Below are 18,968 nucleotides of genomic sequence, written 5' to 3' on the forward strand. Positions count from 1 at the left end.
ACCATCGAAAATCCGAATTTTTTTCATTTTTTTAACCTTTTTTTATTTCAGAAAATAATTTTTGAATCCATTTTTTTTTACAGTAAGTAAGAAAATCAGTCGTTAAGCAGTAAAAATGTTAAAAGATGTGTACATGATCAGTGTTTAATATCGCATATCATCTTCATCAAATGGGTTTTCGTGCATGAAATAGTTCAATGTTTAAAAATTAACCTGTAAAATTAACCAACGTTGGCCTACAAAACGTTTAAGAACTTTTCATTCACAATCCAAAATTAAATACAACGTTAAAACGCTGTTCAATTTTAAACGTTGCTCATATCAATTGGTTCATCTTTTTGGGCGTTCGTGTAATGTTTTTTATCCCAGTTTCAACGTCTTTTCAGTTTCAATGAGTCAGCTAGAAACTTGATCTCTATTTCCAGACTTTCATAATGATCATTAGGCTCACAACAGCTGAAATAAAATAAGTTAACCTCCTTTCTGGCTCACTTGTGGACTGCTTCAGAAGGCTATACTATTTTCACAACTATACAATTAAATACATTTATTGAGAAAATTATGTAATGTAACGCGATGGAAGTTCTTTAAGCGGGCAATTCCAGTCCAAACCCTGGATACATGACATAAAAGATTCGTTTTCACTTGTTTGTATGAAAAGCATTAATATATAACTGTCTAATTGAATAATTGGAAGAGAACTCCATCAGGCCTAGCTGAGTTGATACACCTTTCACAAGCAAGAGCCACTTTGGTCTACTTGCTGTGAGGACTGAGGTGTCTCAACTACGCCTACAAGGGTTGGGGTTCCCCCCTTTTATTTTTTTTGGCTTTGCTGTTTGGTCTGCACTGATCACCATTATTTAGGACTCGACATGATTTAGTGTTTTACAGTGTGGGAGCTTGGGAGTAACTCTTAGAGGGAATATCGTCGATCAGATTTGCAAGGGTTTTGCTTGATCGTCCTTTTTCCAGTTCCCGCTCTCATTAGCGATTCATCAAGAGCGCTTTTTCCATGGGATTTATTTTCGTTGACTTACATATTGCGTAGTCTGAACTCTGATATCATTGTGGTAATTTAATTTCCCGAAGCTGCAAGATTTTGCAGTTTTTAATTCCCGGGTGCAGATAATTATATAGACTTAAAATAGAATTAAAGTCGATGTACCAAGCGCTTATAAGGGCAGTTGCAATCTATAAATCAATTTTATATTGGAGAAACTCTTTAGTCTCGTCTATAAATAGACAATGTCCTTGGCAACACGATTTACCGTAATATATGTAGAGGCTGGAACAAGTTTGTAATGTTGGCGGGGACTAGCTCATGAACTATGTTGTTGAGTTCCATAATTTCGTTGACTTTTTCCGCAAAGTGCCCCTTGAAAACATCATATCCTAGTAGAGTTTTCTGTGCCTCCGGCAGACCAAGGAAAACCTTTCCGTCGTTAACTTACGGCACAATAAAGTTCTCATAGTTGTCATATTCTGGACAAAAAGTTCAAATTTTTGAAAAAATTCAACGGACTTTAACTTGGACGGACCTTAAATGAACGGACTTTATTTGAACGGACATTAAGATGAACGTTAAGGCCTCCAGCGTTCAATTAATGTCCGTCCAAATAAGGTCCGATAAGGTAATTTCGGCTAGGAACAATATTTTTCCATGGGACCAAAAGTAGCAGATAGATATCACTCTCCTATTATCTATTAGAAACAACTATAAAATCAATTTCGAGAGAAATTTTATAAAGACCCCCCTGCCCCCTTAAGTAGATGCTATACCTCCCTACCAGGCTTAGGCCTTAGTTAAGCTACGTTCAGCTGAACTTTCGATCTGAATATCTTAGTAAACATTTTAAAGAACAATATTGTGAGTTTTAATACTTTCAACACTACTATATAACAAATAATTTGAGATTATGTGACTGATTAAATGCTGAAGATAAAAGAAATATATTCATTTTGCTAAGATTATGTTTGCGTTTCATTGCTCAACAGCTGTTCAAAGGATCAAATTTAAGAATATTGTGACCACGTTGATAATGATATATCTCAAGTCTCAACATTTATAATGGATGTTCAGTGTTGTTATTAATTTCAGTGTTCTCAGTGTTATCAACAACGTTCCATGTTTTGTTCCCCGAATCAATAAAGGATCCAATTAGATGTGAGAAAACTACATATTCGCGTGTTTTGAGTTGTTCTCTAATAATATTATCTAATTATATAATATCATTTAGATTTGTAGTGTTGTGATTAGTTTAAAATTAGTTCATTGTTCGCAGATTATGATGCAACTTATCAATTAATACAGTGTATAATGGTTATGTTTGTTGAAGATAAAAAGGTTTCTAAGGTCCAATGAAAAGTAAAACTGACGTTATACTTCTAGATGCTTTCGCATTAGTTCCACATCATAATTATAGCACATTTAAACTTGTCCCACATTATTATCAGATAAGACTATAGCACATACCAAAAAATCTTTCTATACACTAAATTTCTTATCCCTATCAAAATACACTGAATTCCAATTTCCCCTAAATCAACCATCAGGAACCCTCTACCACAATCAGGAAAACCTCATATCCTCAGTTAAACCTCTAAATAAAACCCGGAAAAACCTAAAAATTCCTAAAATATTTACCAGAGATTTGAGCGTGAAAACGCGGCGTCTTGATCCAGGTACACTGCTCAGTGCTCCTAGGCTACGCATTTAACAAATGCGCCCGAACAGGTATCAATTAAAATTCACCACCAATGAATGGAGATGCCATCCTCAATAGACCCAAATTATAAGATGAGAATAGCTACACACACACACACACCGGGCAGGTCACGTGGTCTGCTCAAACACCACGTGACCTGCCCACAGTACATGTTAAACTGATATGGGATAATACCTGATCCTCTTTATTGTCCGGATTATCGCACTGGGAGTAACCCCCGCTATATCATACGTGTATTTTTATACATAGTACCTCCGACATGTCCGTCTGTCCGTCCGTCCGAGGACCCTGATTTGTGGTTTTTCTGCTGTGATGGTGGTGTGTTGTAGTGGTGGAACTTTATACTGCTGGTTTTATGTGATACAACCAGTTTTGTTGTAAGCTGGCAATTGATGCCGCCTTTTTTTGTGTTATTTTCCAGGGAAAGTTCAGCGTTACGTACTGCGTGTGATTTGTTTTGTTTGAATTTGTTTTTGTCCGATGATAAAGGACTGGCTGTGCTGGTCTTTGTCAGCTGTATCAAGGCTATGTGATGTGCTTCTACGGAACTTTTTCTGCAAATACCTTGCATCGGCTTTTTAAAATCTGGTTCAATTTAAGGTTGATCACCAAAATTAGGGACAAAAATGTAGGCGTTTTTGGTTTCAATAATATTAGTGGTCATAAGAATTAGGAATTAGGAAAAAATAATTGTTGGCCGGAAAAAATGTTCGAGGTAAGTTTTTGTCGCTCATGCTGAATCGAGTATTATATACTATATATAAAGCCAGACGATAGTTTTCCGTGCCATTTTACTGACACCACGGCATCAACTTTAACGCGACTTTCCACAAAAACCGTAAAAGATATACAACTGAAACTTTTTTGACTGGGTCAAATGCTTTAATGGCCGCCAAATCAGCATGAAAAATAAAAAATTGGCCAAGGAATAGTGATTTTAGAGCCCAAAATTTGGACCCCCAAGTGGTGTCAAAAACGCGAATTAAATAGGTAATAATCATTTTAGTCTCTTGAGTCTTTAGAGTTTATACGGGTTCCTGCTAGAACCCCTGCTTTAGAAGTAACAAATAAAGTGGCAAGTTTGGATACCTGATATCTGCCTAACATCTAGTTAACAACAGTTTTTTAACAGTTAATAATAAATAATAATGACACAACGAAAAAGTATAATGAGCATTAAGTTACTTTTAAAGCGGTGAATATAAGGTGTAACGCAGTGTTAACAATGTTAACAGTGTTAACAATGTTAAACTGCCCCACCCTGGTTAGAGGACATCGTAATAATATTACGATATTATCGTAATTAAGTAACGTAGTTAAGGTTGTGGATTCTTTATTCACCACAAAGAAACAGGTTGAATGAGATTTAGTTTTATTATTATATCGTTTATCGGACCAGTAAATAAATGCTCCAGGCTATATAATGATCAGACTGGATGTTGACATGGGTCACGTGACATTGTAATCTGGTGATAATTAGTCACGTCTGAACGGTTAATGTGGGGTAACAGTTACAAAAATTATCCTACTGTAAATACGCGAGCAATATATTCACCCGGAATCAGTGAATATTCAGACTTGTGGTTTTCTGTTGTGTTGAAATTTGCACTACTGGCGCCCTTTAACCGGCTAACAGCTCTTTAAGGCCACTGGTCCGAGGTCAATTTTGAGATTTTGAGATATGTTGTAGAGCTCGATCTTAATTTTCTAATGCTTTTGTTCCCACCGGAAAAAAAGTTTCCCATTGCATCTGTAGATATTGCGCATCAAATTTTGAGGTTTACCTGTAATTATATTGTGAATGAAAACTTCAAATGCAATTTTGTTTAAAATCTATCTTCTTTTACAGTTTACGACATGGGACCTTGTAACTTGGCAACAGTGTTTGTCAAGGTCTTGTCCAATAATATAATAATGTACTAACGATTTTTGATTTTTTGCTTCAAAGCTGACATATGAGGTTAACCAATAACCATGAGTGCACGTCACAAAATTGTCAATAATTAACTTCATAGAAAAAGTTAGGAGCAAAATTAAAAAAAACGCTGCATCGTAACTGATTGTGGCTATCTCAGGAACATATGTTCCAAATTTGAGATAAAACAGATGAAAGCTCTACTAGGATGAGATAGGTTTTAAAGGTGGTTTCAGGAGAGCCACAAGATTGATTTTTGAGAAAATATGTTAACCTCAATTTTCCAACAAATAAAGGGCACATAATAGTTCTGTTCACGTTGGATGGCCAATTGATACCCATGGATAAGTTTAAATTGTGACGAGAGCAACGAAATGTTAAGAACCGGTTATTTGCGAGGTTAACTGATCTGATTAAATAGGCAATAGTTAAGCTCAATTTTACGACAAACTAGGCGCTCTGGGGTGCTAGGGGTGGTGCGCGAGCGTTAAGTAGTACGTGGTCTGCCAACTGGAAAAAAATATTTTTTAGACCTCGGACCCCCCCCCCCCTGTGGGCTTAAATGTTATTAAAAAGTTGAAACTCCCTGTCCCCAACTCCCTGTCCCCAACTCCCTGTTCCCAACTCCCTGTCCCCAACTCCCTGTCCCCAACTCCCTGTCCCCAACTCCATATCCCCAACTCCCTGTCCCCAACTCCATATCCCCAACTCCCTGTCCCCAACTCCCTGTCCTCAACTCACTGTCCCCAACTCCATGTCCTCAACTCCCTGTCCTCAACTCCCTGTCCCCAACTCCATGTCCTCAACTCCCTGTCCTCAACTCCCTGTCCCCAACTCCATGTCCTCAACTCCCTGTCCCCAAATCCATGTCCCCAATCCCTGTCCCCAAATCCCTGTCCCCAACTCCCTGTCCCCAAATCCCTGTCCTACTCCTTGTAGAAACCCACCATATACAGGCTCTATGTTCAGATTAGTGGGCAACAGCTACTACACGAACAGCTCTTTTGTCGGTAAATAAACCTGGGTACAAGGTTTCACATGCCAGTTACACATTTCATTGCTTGGTATGCTGTGTAAACTGTAGCCGTGCCTTGTTATAAATACGTGTATATCTCTGGTCGTCTACTAACAGCGACATTTGGCTAAGGTTCTCGTTGGCTTACATTTTGTTGTTTGGTCTGTGTTGGCTGTGGTTCCAACTTAAGAGATCTGGAAATTTGCGAGGAGAAATACCAACTCACGAGCAAACGTCGTGCTGCCGGCTTACAAATGAAAACATAATGTATTTTTACCTTAGTAATTTGTCATTTACAACAGGTTACAGGTGGAACGAGGATTGTTCCCGAAAAGATTTGTTCTTACTTTCCATCGCTGCATTTCGATGTTCAACTGTCAGCTATTTGAAATTTTCACATTTTTGCTGTTGCTAGAGAAATAACGTGTTGTACGTATCAAAATACAGTGTACCATGCACTACCTCCTCACTTTTAGGAATGCGTAGTATGTAGACAGAAATACCAAGTCAGATAGTAAAGTTACTGAAGATAAATCAGGTTAGAGAAAGACCTTTTTCCTCGATACTAGTTCAAAGTCGATCAGTAAATACAGCAAAGGTATAAAACTGCAAAATAGATAGATTGTAGATCAAATATCGGTTGTAACAGCAGATCAGACTGTCAATCAGATATCAGTTCAAGTAACAATAACTCTAAATAGTGAATACATACCTGAGCTGCAGTTTTGGCGTGTGACAACCACACCACACCACACCACACCACACCACACCACACCACACCACACCACACCACACCACACCACACCACACCACACCACACCACACCACACCACACCACACCACACCACACCACACCACACCACACCACACCACACCACACCACACCACACCACACCACACCACACCACACCACACCACACCACACCCACCACACCACACCACACCACACCACATCACACCACACCACACCACACCACACCACACCACACCACACCACACCACACCACACCACACCACACCACACCACACCACACCACACCACACCACACCACACCACACCACACCACATCACATCACATCACACCCGCGTGTCTGCAGTGAGCCCTGGTATTTATCCATTAACCACAGGAAAGCATCACACTTGATTAGACTGTCCGGTTTGTGATAAATAGCATTGCTCCACCACTATTCTCCACTTACAGGCAAGTTGGCACACGCCTCCTGTTATTTAATGAATTAACTTCCATTATATTATTCAGATATTCTCTCTTTCCTAATTCCTTCCCCACTTGTGTATTATTGGTTGCCAAGACGTTATCTTCACCCTTTTCAAATTAAATTGCTAATTTATGTATATAAATTTGACTTGTTTCACAATTCGTCAAAAATGTTTTGATCATTTCATTCCTTGTCATCTTTACAACCCAGTTTGTTCGGTATTCAGATTATTAAAACGCCATTATTTTCTCTTAGCTAAAACAGCAGTTATAACCGTTTCGGTGTTCGCCTTTTTACCTTAATTCCCAAAAATTTGGGCGACAAAAAATTTGAGCGGGCCTCTCGCCCAAATTTTTTGCAGACCAAATTAATTGCGTAAATCTTTTCCGTCTGCTAAATTTTTTGCTAACCAAACTTTTGGCATTTTGCCTGTGGCCCTGAAATCTATAGAAAGATGGCTTTTTCTTCATATCCAAGTGAAATAATATTTGAAATTTTAGTTTTCTAATCTGTCATTATAATTCATGGCTTGACCAATTAAAAAGGCTTATATTTTAAATGAATAGAAATTACTGGAATAGCTAACAGCTACTAATAAAACAAATGGCTAGAGGTACGGATAGCTAGAGATTTTCAGATTTAAACAAGATCTGCAAATGGATATGCCAACTTTAATATTAATCTCAACGATACTTTCTTTTATCCTGATATAAAAGTAGCTTAATTCATTCTTTGCCTCATTGATTTTTAATATTTCAAATTTTAAATTGAAATATGATTTTTAGGTGCGGTGTTTTTGTTTCTCTTAAGAATACCTTTTATTAAAGATATATAATGTAATAATCATATCGTATGGTGAGTAAATAAAGGCTCTTAATCGATCTGAGTAACCAACTTATAGGATAATTAATTACACTTATTAAATATTGATGCAGCGTTTCTTCAAAATATGTCTCGCCACAGTTTGGCAGCTCCGGTTTAATTAAGAATCGTGAAATCATGCTATGTGCTAGCTTGTGTAGTAATAATTTATTTAATAACTTGTTTATTAACTTATTTAGTAATTTAATAATTCGTTTCTCGTAATATTATTTTGTTACACGTGAGGATATCGCGTTTGCGTTTGTTAATTAAGATAATCATTTAATTTTATTAAAATATAATCTTGTGCCTCGTTTACTTACTTACTTTGGTTACTTTGGTAGAGTTTATCCTCGTAGCAGGAAGGTTCATCAGATGTCTGACCACCTCGATGGCGAGTAGTCTACCAGGGAATTAGACCAGCTGCAGCTATAACCGGAAATCGGAGGGTTGTCCGGTATAAAAGCAACAAACTTGGACAAACTAACTTTAAACGACTCAAAAGTACCTTCAGCTTTAATACTGTCTGGCACTTTGTTCCATAGTTTTGGTCCTCTTACAGCAAAATATAATTCACTGACCGGCTCGAACCACGATGTAAAAAAAGCACAATTTAACTAATTTGTTAACGAGATTAATTGCTCGCACATAAATCATGAGCTCTTGCTAACTATTTAAACTATTTAAACTATCTAAACTGTTTAAACTATTTAAAATATCTAAACTATTTTAACTATTTAAAATATGGTCGCAGTCAATTAATTGGTTAATAAGCGTTGCCATTAAGTTTTATTGCATGACTGATATTTGATTTTTTTTAATCAAGACACTTATTTTACTTCGGTGTATTCCAACAGCCACATTGTTTCATGTAAGTGCAACCAGCCAATTACAGGAAGCCGAAGGATTTATTTGGCCAGTGACGGTTAAGGTAGTGTGTACCATACTTTCTTCGCCCGAGACTTTGCTGCAATGTGCAGCTCCTCATTTAACCCTCACACCCGATTTCTCGAATATTCGGCTGAGTAGACCGGGGGCTGCATAGACCACTCATGATCCTTAGCTGAACGTCAACGACGATCGCCCCACGACCAGGCAGACAGTGGGATTTGAACTCGCAACCTTACGATTGTAAGGCTGGCGTTCTAACCGACTGCGCTACCTGGCCGTCAGATAAAACTATAAAATACGAAAATTACTCCCGTACTTGATTTTCGACTTGTCACCAGATTCAAGTTTTTACAATTCACACCCAAATCACAGTCACTTTGATTGTTCAAACAAAATCATCCAATTCAAGCCCTAACTGGTATTCTATCATTATCTCCACGACAACAAAAAAATGTCCACAAATCAAAAACAATTAAAAGGGTTATAAAACTCATGGTACCCTCTTTCCCCCCAACCATAGCTACTACTATCTTACCTTGTGGTAAGTAACGAGTTAACAGTTTCTGTTACCGGCCCGAGTACTCTAAATTACACGTCAGTAGCTTCCTCTGTAGGACTTTAACTCAGTTATCATCATTTAGCTCTTCTTTATCGTGTATTGTAGTTTTACAATGTACAATTAGAAGCTGTCATGGAGGCATGAAAACGATGTACCTTCGAGGTGACCCGCTTGTGACTCGACTAGTTTCGGCTTTTTACAGCCATCCATTGCTGACGTTCACTAACGTTCAATAACGTTCACAACAAAATGACTGGAACTTGCGTTCAACTTCAATACGTCAGAATCCACCGTTCACTACAACTAAGGTTGTAATTAGTTTTACAATTTACATGTGATATGTATTTTTGTTATTTACCAGCGTTGTGAACACAGTGGTATTGATATGTACAATCTATTGACTATTCGTTAGATTGTAGAATGTCCAATACATGGACATTTCGAGAACGTTAATGTGAGAGTTGTTGAGTTTATTTAAACAGCAATCTTGCTTGATAGATCAACTAACTATTAATTAACTATTAACTAACTATTTAACTAACTATCAATTAGCTATTAACTGTGTATTAACTGCATATTAAAAAACTCGCACAAACCATTAATTACACACTCCTTTCATGACTTTGTTGCGCGGCACGGAGATCACACGTGTCATGATGTCCAGGCAGCTTTGTTCACCAGTTACTGATTCTTGAGAATAATTGTTGTTAATAGTATTACTCCTTCAACTACCGTTAAAAGTTGATCTTTATAATACATCTATTCCGACTAACTGGATACATAAGGGACCTAGTTTGTTAGTGTTACTGAACTGCTATCTTGAAATCAAGTTTCACAACAAGAAAAACATGGAACGGCTTTCACTTGCATTTTGGGTTAGAGTTGGATATTTAGTTTTGGTATAACCTGTTTAGTGTCTAGTATTGTTTGTTGTAAGTACCTCTTACTGAGCCTCTTTTTTACCTAAATACTTACTTACTTTATGTTGCACTGGTTGTTTGTAAAAAACTTCGTGAGATTAAGTTTTAAAAAGTAAAATAAACAGTTGTTTTATTAAAATCCCCTTTTGCAGGCCACCATCCTGGCTGCTACTCAAGTAGCTTTGTTGGTTAAACTATTAAATTAATATCAGAACTACCATTTTTTGTTTAAAAATGGATATTAATATGATTAATGATATCTATAACTTATAGATATCATATTAATGAAGGCAGAGTTCAGTCTTTGTTCTACCGTCTACATCCACTTATCTTCTTCTTCGTAGGGGGCTGTGGTCATTATCACAATTGGATAGATCATGACCACTGTAAGATAGAACATTGGAGCACTGTGCTTACCCCGGTAAAATATTAACTAGTGTAAAAAAAGTGTAACTTTGTTTTCAGCTCAACTTATCATGAACACCCTAGAATCTTGAGGTCTTGAGTAGGACTCATACGATGTGAATTCACAAGAAAGATAAACAAGTTGATCTGTTCTTGTATTGCTGAAGTTGGTTTTACCAAATTCATCTCAGTAAGGTATGCCACAGGGAGAAGGAAACATATCTCACATATCTCACATACCGTATGTGAGATATGTTTCCTTCTCCCTGTGGTATACTATAGGATGCAGGCACTTACTCATGGTTGAAATAGTTTGCTTTTATTTTGGTTTTAATCTCTCACTTCGTGTTGAACTTGTTTTGGTAGTTCGTGTTGAACTTGTTTTGGTAGTTCGTGTTGAACTTGTTATCGGAGGAAACTGGACAACTTATGATCGTTGTTTGATAGAATTAGCACCGTTATTTTAGTCAAAATAGGCGCCTTTATATAATAAATAGATCAATTAGTATTGCTGTACAACTACTACAGATCAAAACATAACCCAAAAGTAGCATTGTATTATATATTATATAGTAATCATTATGTTAATATATATATAGTAATCATTATGTTAATTGTACGATATAAAATATTTTATTATCCAAATTTATACATCATATACAAATTTGGATAATATAATATTTTATATATAATAGGTAATCAAATTAATGTCACAAAACTATACTTTCACACAACTTCAATTAATATGGGCTTCGTGTTGCACCGTTGCACGTGTTACTATCGTAAATAATAAAACATTGATCACTGTAATAAATGAGGTGAAGTTAAGTGACTATCAAGTTTCAACGGTATAATGGATTAACTGCTAATTATCTGTTATGAGATACTTTTATTTTGCCCGTTTCCTCTCACACACTCTTCTCGATTGTAATAATCTTACTGCCAGCGCTGATTTCCTCTCGGAAGCTCTTCAGAGTGGATCACGTGACAGTTGCTCACATGTCACGTGATCCTGCATCTTCCTTCGTCAGCCAGCCGATCAGTGCGGACAGTGCAGGTAGTTTTGTGGCAAACAGCACTTGTGCACTTTGTTGAGCCGTCTTTCATCAGTACCTCAAACCTTGGTTTAGAGGCTGTAAAACGGCTCCTTAGCTTGGCTCCTTAGCTTTGCTCCTTAGCATGGCTCCTTAGCTTGGCTCCTTAGCTCATGAAATAAGTGAGCCATGTGTTGAACTTGCTGACCGTACAAACTTCTTACTTGGTAATGTACTGCCGTGAACTGGGAGCTGTGACGAATTAACGCATGTTTGCGGCACAGTTTGTGACCGTCACAGTTTGTGGCCGTCACAGTTTGTGACCGTTATTGTATGAGACACGTGACGTCATCAAAAAGTCACGTGACGTCATCACAAAGTCACGCGTGACCTCTTCTAAGAGACAGTTTGTGACCGTTATTGTAAAGCAGGTGCTGTTTTAGGCAAAATCCTTCAACACACTGCTCACTCTTGTCCTTGTTTTAAGTGTGAATGTGTTTGTTTGGTTGAGTTGTTTTCTGACATTGTTAGTACTAGAGGTGTGACGGATATTAGCTATACCATCCAGTCACCTGATTTAAAACTCCTTGACATGTTGCCTCTTGTGATTTCAAATGAGATTTCAGGGTTTCGGTTGAAGTTTTATACAGCTGAGAGACGCCTAGCTTTACAATGTCAAACCAGGGTCAAACCAGGTTGTTGTGAAATATGTAGGTTTGAAAACTCACACCCCAATCAAGCTGTGTGTAGAAGCTGGTACACATGGGAACAACGCGTCTTCTCCTTCTCACGCCTCCTTAGCAGAAGCAGCTGCTAACTGCTTCTTTTCTGGTATTCTCACACCTGTCGTGTTGATAAGCAGCGGGAAAACTCAATTCCCTTTTAGATTATTTTGTTTTTTAACATCGTGCGGGCATTTAGTTGTTGGTATTAATTTATCTTTATTCTGAAAATTTATTATTTATATGAAAGAAAATTTATTATTTATATGAAAGAAAACAAAAATATTGTATTTGGACAAACAATGGACAATTCAGTACTTCTTCCCGAACCATCCTCAACCTTCTCCGACCTTTTCTCTCTTTCAAACAGAGTTCAGACAGATTTCAGACAGATTTTACTTCTCTACTGCTTCATGAACCTTTAATAATATACCGGATTCCTTCATAAAATGTGCGATGAGCTGCCATCTTATTCGCGTGAAAAAGCAAAGCAATGTAAGAAGGGATTATTTTCATGATTTAATTATAATCCAATTTTAAAGAACTTAGATCATACAACTTACTGTATTTATTATCAATAAACTCCACGATTCAAAAGCATAATCTCTTTTCTCTATTGCCTCGCGATATTAATATAAGTTAATTATTAGTAATTACTAATAATTTCATAATTCAATTATAATTCAATTCTAAATCTAACTTAAATCATAAAACTCACTGTATCTGCTATCACGATTCAAAAGCATAATTTCTTATTTTTGACGTCAACGTTTTATTAGTAATTTAGTAATTTAGTAAGCTTGCTCACATTCCTGGTGAAATTATTTCACCGTCGAAATTAACAAAACGGTCGGCCTACTCCGATATTAGCGCAATTAATTTGTATACTATCATTTTTAATTTAAAGTACTAGCTTTATTGCACGGCATCACGAATTTTCTAAATTATTGACTAGAGCTGCAATTTTAATACGCCAACTACGTCACAATCCGCCACATTATTTGGTTGAAATCTTTTGTTGGGTTGATTGTGAAGTTTTGTTGGCTACTGCAGGGTGTATTAAATGCATGTTTCATACTGACACACTCCTCTTTCAGTCTCCATTCTACCTCCCCTCCCCACAATAGGCCACATTTTTCAAATTTTCCACCCGCTCCCATTGTCAGCTTGTAAAGCCCTGGTTTACCGTGATAAATTACAACCACCACGTGCGCAAATAAATTACAACCAGCACGTGCACCAATAAATTACAGCCAGCGCACGTGCACCATGCTCGGTAGAAGGTTCCTAGGTGCGATTATTATACACTGCAAACCCCCGGGATGTTATATTCTAATTATAAATGCTTAATTCCACATAATTTCCAACTTTTCTCTGCGGCCCATCAGGAACATGCACTTCAATGGTTCTTGTAACACAGCAACTTTAATTATTCCTCAATAACCTGCAGTAACAAGTTTGAAATTTTCCCGCCACCGCGCGGACCTCTCTAGCCGTTATTCATATATCTGTTAGTTAACATATCCTGTAGATTTCCTGCCCACCTCCTGGGTCCACAGTGCGGTGGATTGTAAACACAACCTGTATCCTACAACTGGTAGCAGTACCCTCGCTGATCAACATCTAACACCTCTGAAGTGAACTGTGAAGTAAGGGTAAATCAGGGCCCCGGCACTAATACCCCCGGAACCACGTGGCAGTTATCATAGTTACCAACCTAGTCGAGACTAGAAACACTCTCAGGTACTCCGAGAACAAGCAACTCTCTCTTTATTTCGCAGCCAGGAAGAGCTGGATAAAATCAGCCGTTATTGTGAACTTGAGGTAATTGCACCGGCTCCCTTTCTCTAGTGGGGGTGTAATTGCACCGGCTCCCTTTCTCTAGTTCTCCTAGTGGGGGTGTTTATTTGTAAGATTTACTCCTCCAGGATAAGCTACAATTTGACACTTCCACCCCCGGCCTACTCCATGGTATGTGACCTTCAGTCTGCTAACTGTGGATTTTCTTGTGAAATTATTTTGGTTTAAAACACGGGCCCTACCTTTCAAGATATGCTGCAACCTTTTTTATTTAGAACCGGGTAATTGACAGACAGGTTTCACCCTTTTTAGTTTATTAATTGTTCAAGTTAGGTTAATGACGTGCGGCCTTTTTAATTAGAATATTATAATCTAGTTGGGAGTATGTGTGACCTTTTGTCGGGCCAGCATCTGCTTCGTTTATATTATTGGGATTACAATAACTTTATTAATACCACTTTTATTACGTGTCTGCTAAAGGTGAGTGCGGGTCAGAATAAAGCAAGATACTCATTTGGTCTACAACTTAACCTGATTTACAATAACTGTAATTACTGTGGATAAAGTTTGTTTAATTTTATTAGTCAGTAACCAAGCCAATGATCCTCAACCTTAACCTTGTTCCAAGACGTCTACGTGTCAACTGTCCTGGACATTTTGTGCTTATTCTAACTGGTTTTGATCCCATCGAAAATACATTGTCGCCGAATTTATCGATGCGATGGTCAAACTTTGCCACTGTCTTGAGGCTGCCAGAGACCTGTAATATGGCTATATGGGTCACGAAGTCACGGAACACGACAGGTACAGCGTAATGTGATCATCGATCAGTTTATCTGGATTAATTTTATTCTTGATATCTTAATATGTGTACTTAGTCTTATTTTTTTGGCGCCAAATATGTTGCATTTGTGCAAAATTGTAATGCACATTTTATTTACCAATTACCAGTAATCTTTGCTGATCGTCATTTTCTTGAAATACATATTCAGTGGTAATTCACTTATAATGATCTTCTAACATAATTACTAGGTCCGATATCCGTTCAACACTTTCCCGCATCAGGGTTCGCAGTTCCTCTTTTCTTTGTCCCAACATCCTTCAGTAACATAGACAAGCATACAAGTAACATAGACAAGCAAGTTTGTTTCAGTCGGCCTTGTTCAGCGAGCTACCAAAAAAGTTAATTTTTGTAAACGAAATTGTTGGTAGTTTTCTCGTTTAAATGTTATAAGTGCTGCAACTTTTAGATCAGCAGAAGAACATGAACTACAAGAGGAATTTAATTCTACATAGCCATCATTGAGTTTGCCGTTCATAATTTACTTTATTTTCATGATGTGTCATTTTGCGATAAAAATCAGAAAAGTTGCAGGATTGCATGATTCGCGATTTTTTAAACGTGTAATACTATAATGTCAATATTGGTGCCTCTTATGTAGTTCAAAATAAGTTTGTACATCGCTCAGATTATCATATTGCTTTGTTTAAACTACTTAGTTTATAATACTAAGTTTATAGTATTCAGTTTATACCACTCAGTTTATAGTGACTAGTAAGGAATGTCTAGGACATTCCAATAACTCATATCTTCTGTCTGATTTCCGCCTAGAATCTAGATAAGACACATTCTCTAACAATCCCTTTATGCTTTAAACCATGGCCGCACTCTCTTTCTTCATTTCAAAGGAGAATTTTTGAAATGCAAAGAATCAGATTCTTTAAATATTCTTAAGAATCAGATTCTTGAGCTGCACACGTCTGATTAGTAAAAATAAAATCTGTCTGAAAGATCAGTAGTTGTCTGAAAGAGCCACAGCTGTCTTTAAAACGGGAATTGCTTTGAGAATTACTGGAAAATAGCTTTCTTTGTTCACGGTATCGCTGCTGTTTGTTGGCCACACCACGACCCAAGGAAAAAAGGATTTCGCGATTATTTTGGCCAAAATTCGCGATACCGTGATTTTTAACAGATTATACATTAAACTACACATCAAATTTGTCGCAAATAATGGGAAAAATCGCGATTTCCTTTTGTCCCTACCACCACCACACCTCGACTATTAACTAAGTTATATCTACTACTTTGTTATTACTAAGTTATTACTAAGTTATTACTGCTATGTCATGTTAATCTTAGTATTTACAATATTCACCCTATCACTGAATATGCCCAATAACACGCTGTAACCATTTGAATATTTAGCGAGCTAATTGCTCTAACCATTAACCCTGGTCACAACAATAGAATTATTACAATGTAACGATACAATAATCAACTTAATCTCCATTATCTGACTGGTTGACTACTGAATATACCCAGTTAATCCCCTCATCACCCCTCTTTACTCCTCGTTACCCTCTCTCACCCTGGTGCCAGTAAAACATGGCCTGCTGATTAACCATGCTGACGACACTCGACTCATTATAATAACAACAACACCACCCGCACTAAGTTACGGTAATTATAGCCCTAAAATCCTTGACAGCTGCTTGACAAGTTTGATACCTAAATCTCTCCTAATTGTGTTGCCATGCCAACCGCGCCAGGGCTCCCATTTTCAGGGTTGCGGCCACGGGTAGTAGTCCATTGTGTGCAGGACGTTTAGCGTACAATTTAGTAATGGTTTGTGTCTCTGTACCTGCTTGGGAGCCGTGAGTGTAATCCTGCTGTAGTTTGTGGGTCACGTGGTGTGGGTACTGTGTTCTGATTGGTTCGTGAGTGTAATCCTGCTGTAGTTGTCATTCACTTTATAAGACCTGGGTGTGTTATAGTATGAAAGCATGTAGATATACAGTGCGTACATTAACAATGCTGTTTTCAGATTTACTTTCATTTCAATTTATAGGATCATCAGAGTAATAAGTTGTTGGTACTGGGTGTGGAGAATAGCTAGAGATGTAATGTGTGTTACACACACAGTGTGTATTTAATGTGACATGGAGCCTCCTTCTTTAATTTTAGTTAATTAGATGGCAAGAAGTTGTTTACTCTCAGATTATATGCCAGTTATTCAATAGTCCTCAAACCCTTCAATTTGCACGGTGTCAATAAAGCTTACAGACATTTGCATTATATTGTATTATATTTAGTGGTTTTATATATTTAGTGGTTTTTCTTAGTCGCTACATCCCCTTATATAACGAGATTATGCTATGAACAGTGTTGGGTTTACTCCAAACCTGTGAAATTTTCATAAAACCCTTAGACCAAGAAATCTTATTGTTTTTACGGCATATCATCTTGAAAATTCTGAAAATAAAACATTTGTTGTTTACTCCAAACCTGTGAAATTTTCATAAAACACTTAGACCAAGAAATCTTATTGTTTTTACGGCATATCATCTTGAAAATTCTGAAAATTAAACATTTGTTGTTGGGTCCTCCAAATCACAAGTCACTCAGCCCTACTTCAACAACTTCTCCCTGTAACGTGCCACTCTTTTAAGGTAACACACGTGACACGACGTCGCGTGACTGTAAAGTTGCTAACAGCTCATTTCCCTGCCATTATCCCTGAAACAGTCGCCAATATTGCTAACACTCACTCGTCGTGTCACGTGTGTTACCTGCCATCATCCCTGAAACAGTCGCCAATATTGCTAACACTCACTCGTCGTGTCACGTGTGTTACCTTACACTCAGCCAGCCTGCAGTACTACCGTAATATAGCAGTTGTAAATAAGTACTTACAGGCGATGTGAGGCTGACCGTGACAGGAAACTAGCTAGGTGACATGATATTACAATCATGATATCCGACCAAAGACTAATTATGTGATTAAATGATTAGATAATTACGATCCCGACTGCTCTGTCGGGACTCACGATATTATATGCTTGGTAATCTTGCCAGCAGCTCGGTCACGTGATACCCAAATTTGGTAATCTTGCCAGCAGCTCGGTCACGTGTTACCCAAATAAGGTAATCTTACCAGCAGTCCTTAGCTCCCCTGGGCAATTCCTGCCAATTGTGAGGGTGAATCATTGGTTCAAGATCATGACAGTGTAATGTTATATGGATCTCATGATTTGTTCGTTATTTAAAAAGTACAGTTGTTTAATGTGCAAGTCTTCTTTCTGAAACTTTACTTGCGTGGAAATGAAATTTTGGAGACAGTTGCTATCATCCAAGTTTTTTTATTTATAAAATTAAAAGGTCCAAATATTATAAAATAAATGTTAAACCCTACATTAGTACCCTTGATTTAAACACAAGCACGCCGATAACAGTTAAATATAATAATAATAATTATATATATAATTTACCTTAATCGAACCGTTATTAACTTTGTCACTGTTGCTAATCGTAACATCCTCTCACTTCTCCTCCTCACGTCAACAAAGTTCTCCATGGTTTACTGTTGACAGAAGACCACCGATACTAATAGTCACGTTTTCCTCAAAGTCACGTGTTACTCATCTAACATGGTCATTCTGGGGTTAAAATTACCTGCCCTGCCCGTGTCTCCGCATGTTCATGTTTCCTTCCCAGTCATCTTGGTCACAACTGTAAGTTGCAAATGTTTCAACATGTTTTCCTCACTTCCCAGCGCGGGCAACTCCTCATCTATTAACCCCGGACTTTTTGAACTTCCAGCAATCCAGCCGTGCCACGTGACCATTGAAATAGACCACGTGGCCATTCCGTGAGGTCACGTGAGTCGAGAGCTCTAAAAACTATCCCGCCTTCGGCCAAACTTTCTAGTACCTGCAGCAGCTAGTAACTATCATCACTCTCGGCTGGCGAGCTGTGATCGATACCCAGTGTTTAGTACGAAGTGACGATTGATACAGCCATACAAGGGGGAAAACAAATTATCTCTAACGCAGCAAGACAGGAGGCTTGCGTTAGGGAGACACTGAATGCTGCCTTCGATTCGTACTTAACAGCTCGCT

The 18,968-nt window shown here is 37.7% G+C and overlaps 1 protein-coding gene across 12 annotated transcripts in view; it reads left to right on the top strand.

Annotated features, from left to right (window-relative positions):
- Positions 1 to 1,889: 1,889 nt before the first annotated feature.
- Positions 1,890 to 18,968, top strand: part of LOC134823990 (calcium-activated potassium channel slowpoke-like) — a 94,838-nt gene continuing 77,759 nt past the window's right edge. For all 12 annotated transcript variants that reach the window (XM_063835603.1, XM_063835604.1, XM_063835599.1 and 9 more), the window contains exon 1: positions 1,890 to 1,914. The gene's annotated coding sequence lies outside the window, so the exon portion shown is untranslated. The remainder of the gene's footprint in view (positions 1,915 to 18,968) is intronic.

The sequence above is a fragment of the Bolinopsis microptera genome, chromosome 12 (assembly GCF_026151205.1).
Source record: "Bolinopsis microptera isolate Bmic1 chromosome 12, MBARI_Bmic_1.0, whole genome shotgun sequence".
NCBI lineage: Eukaryota > Metazoa > Ctenophora > Tentaculata > Lobata > Bolinopsidae > Bolinopsis > Bolinopsis microptera.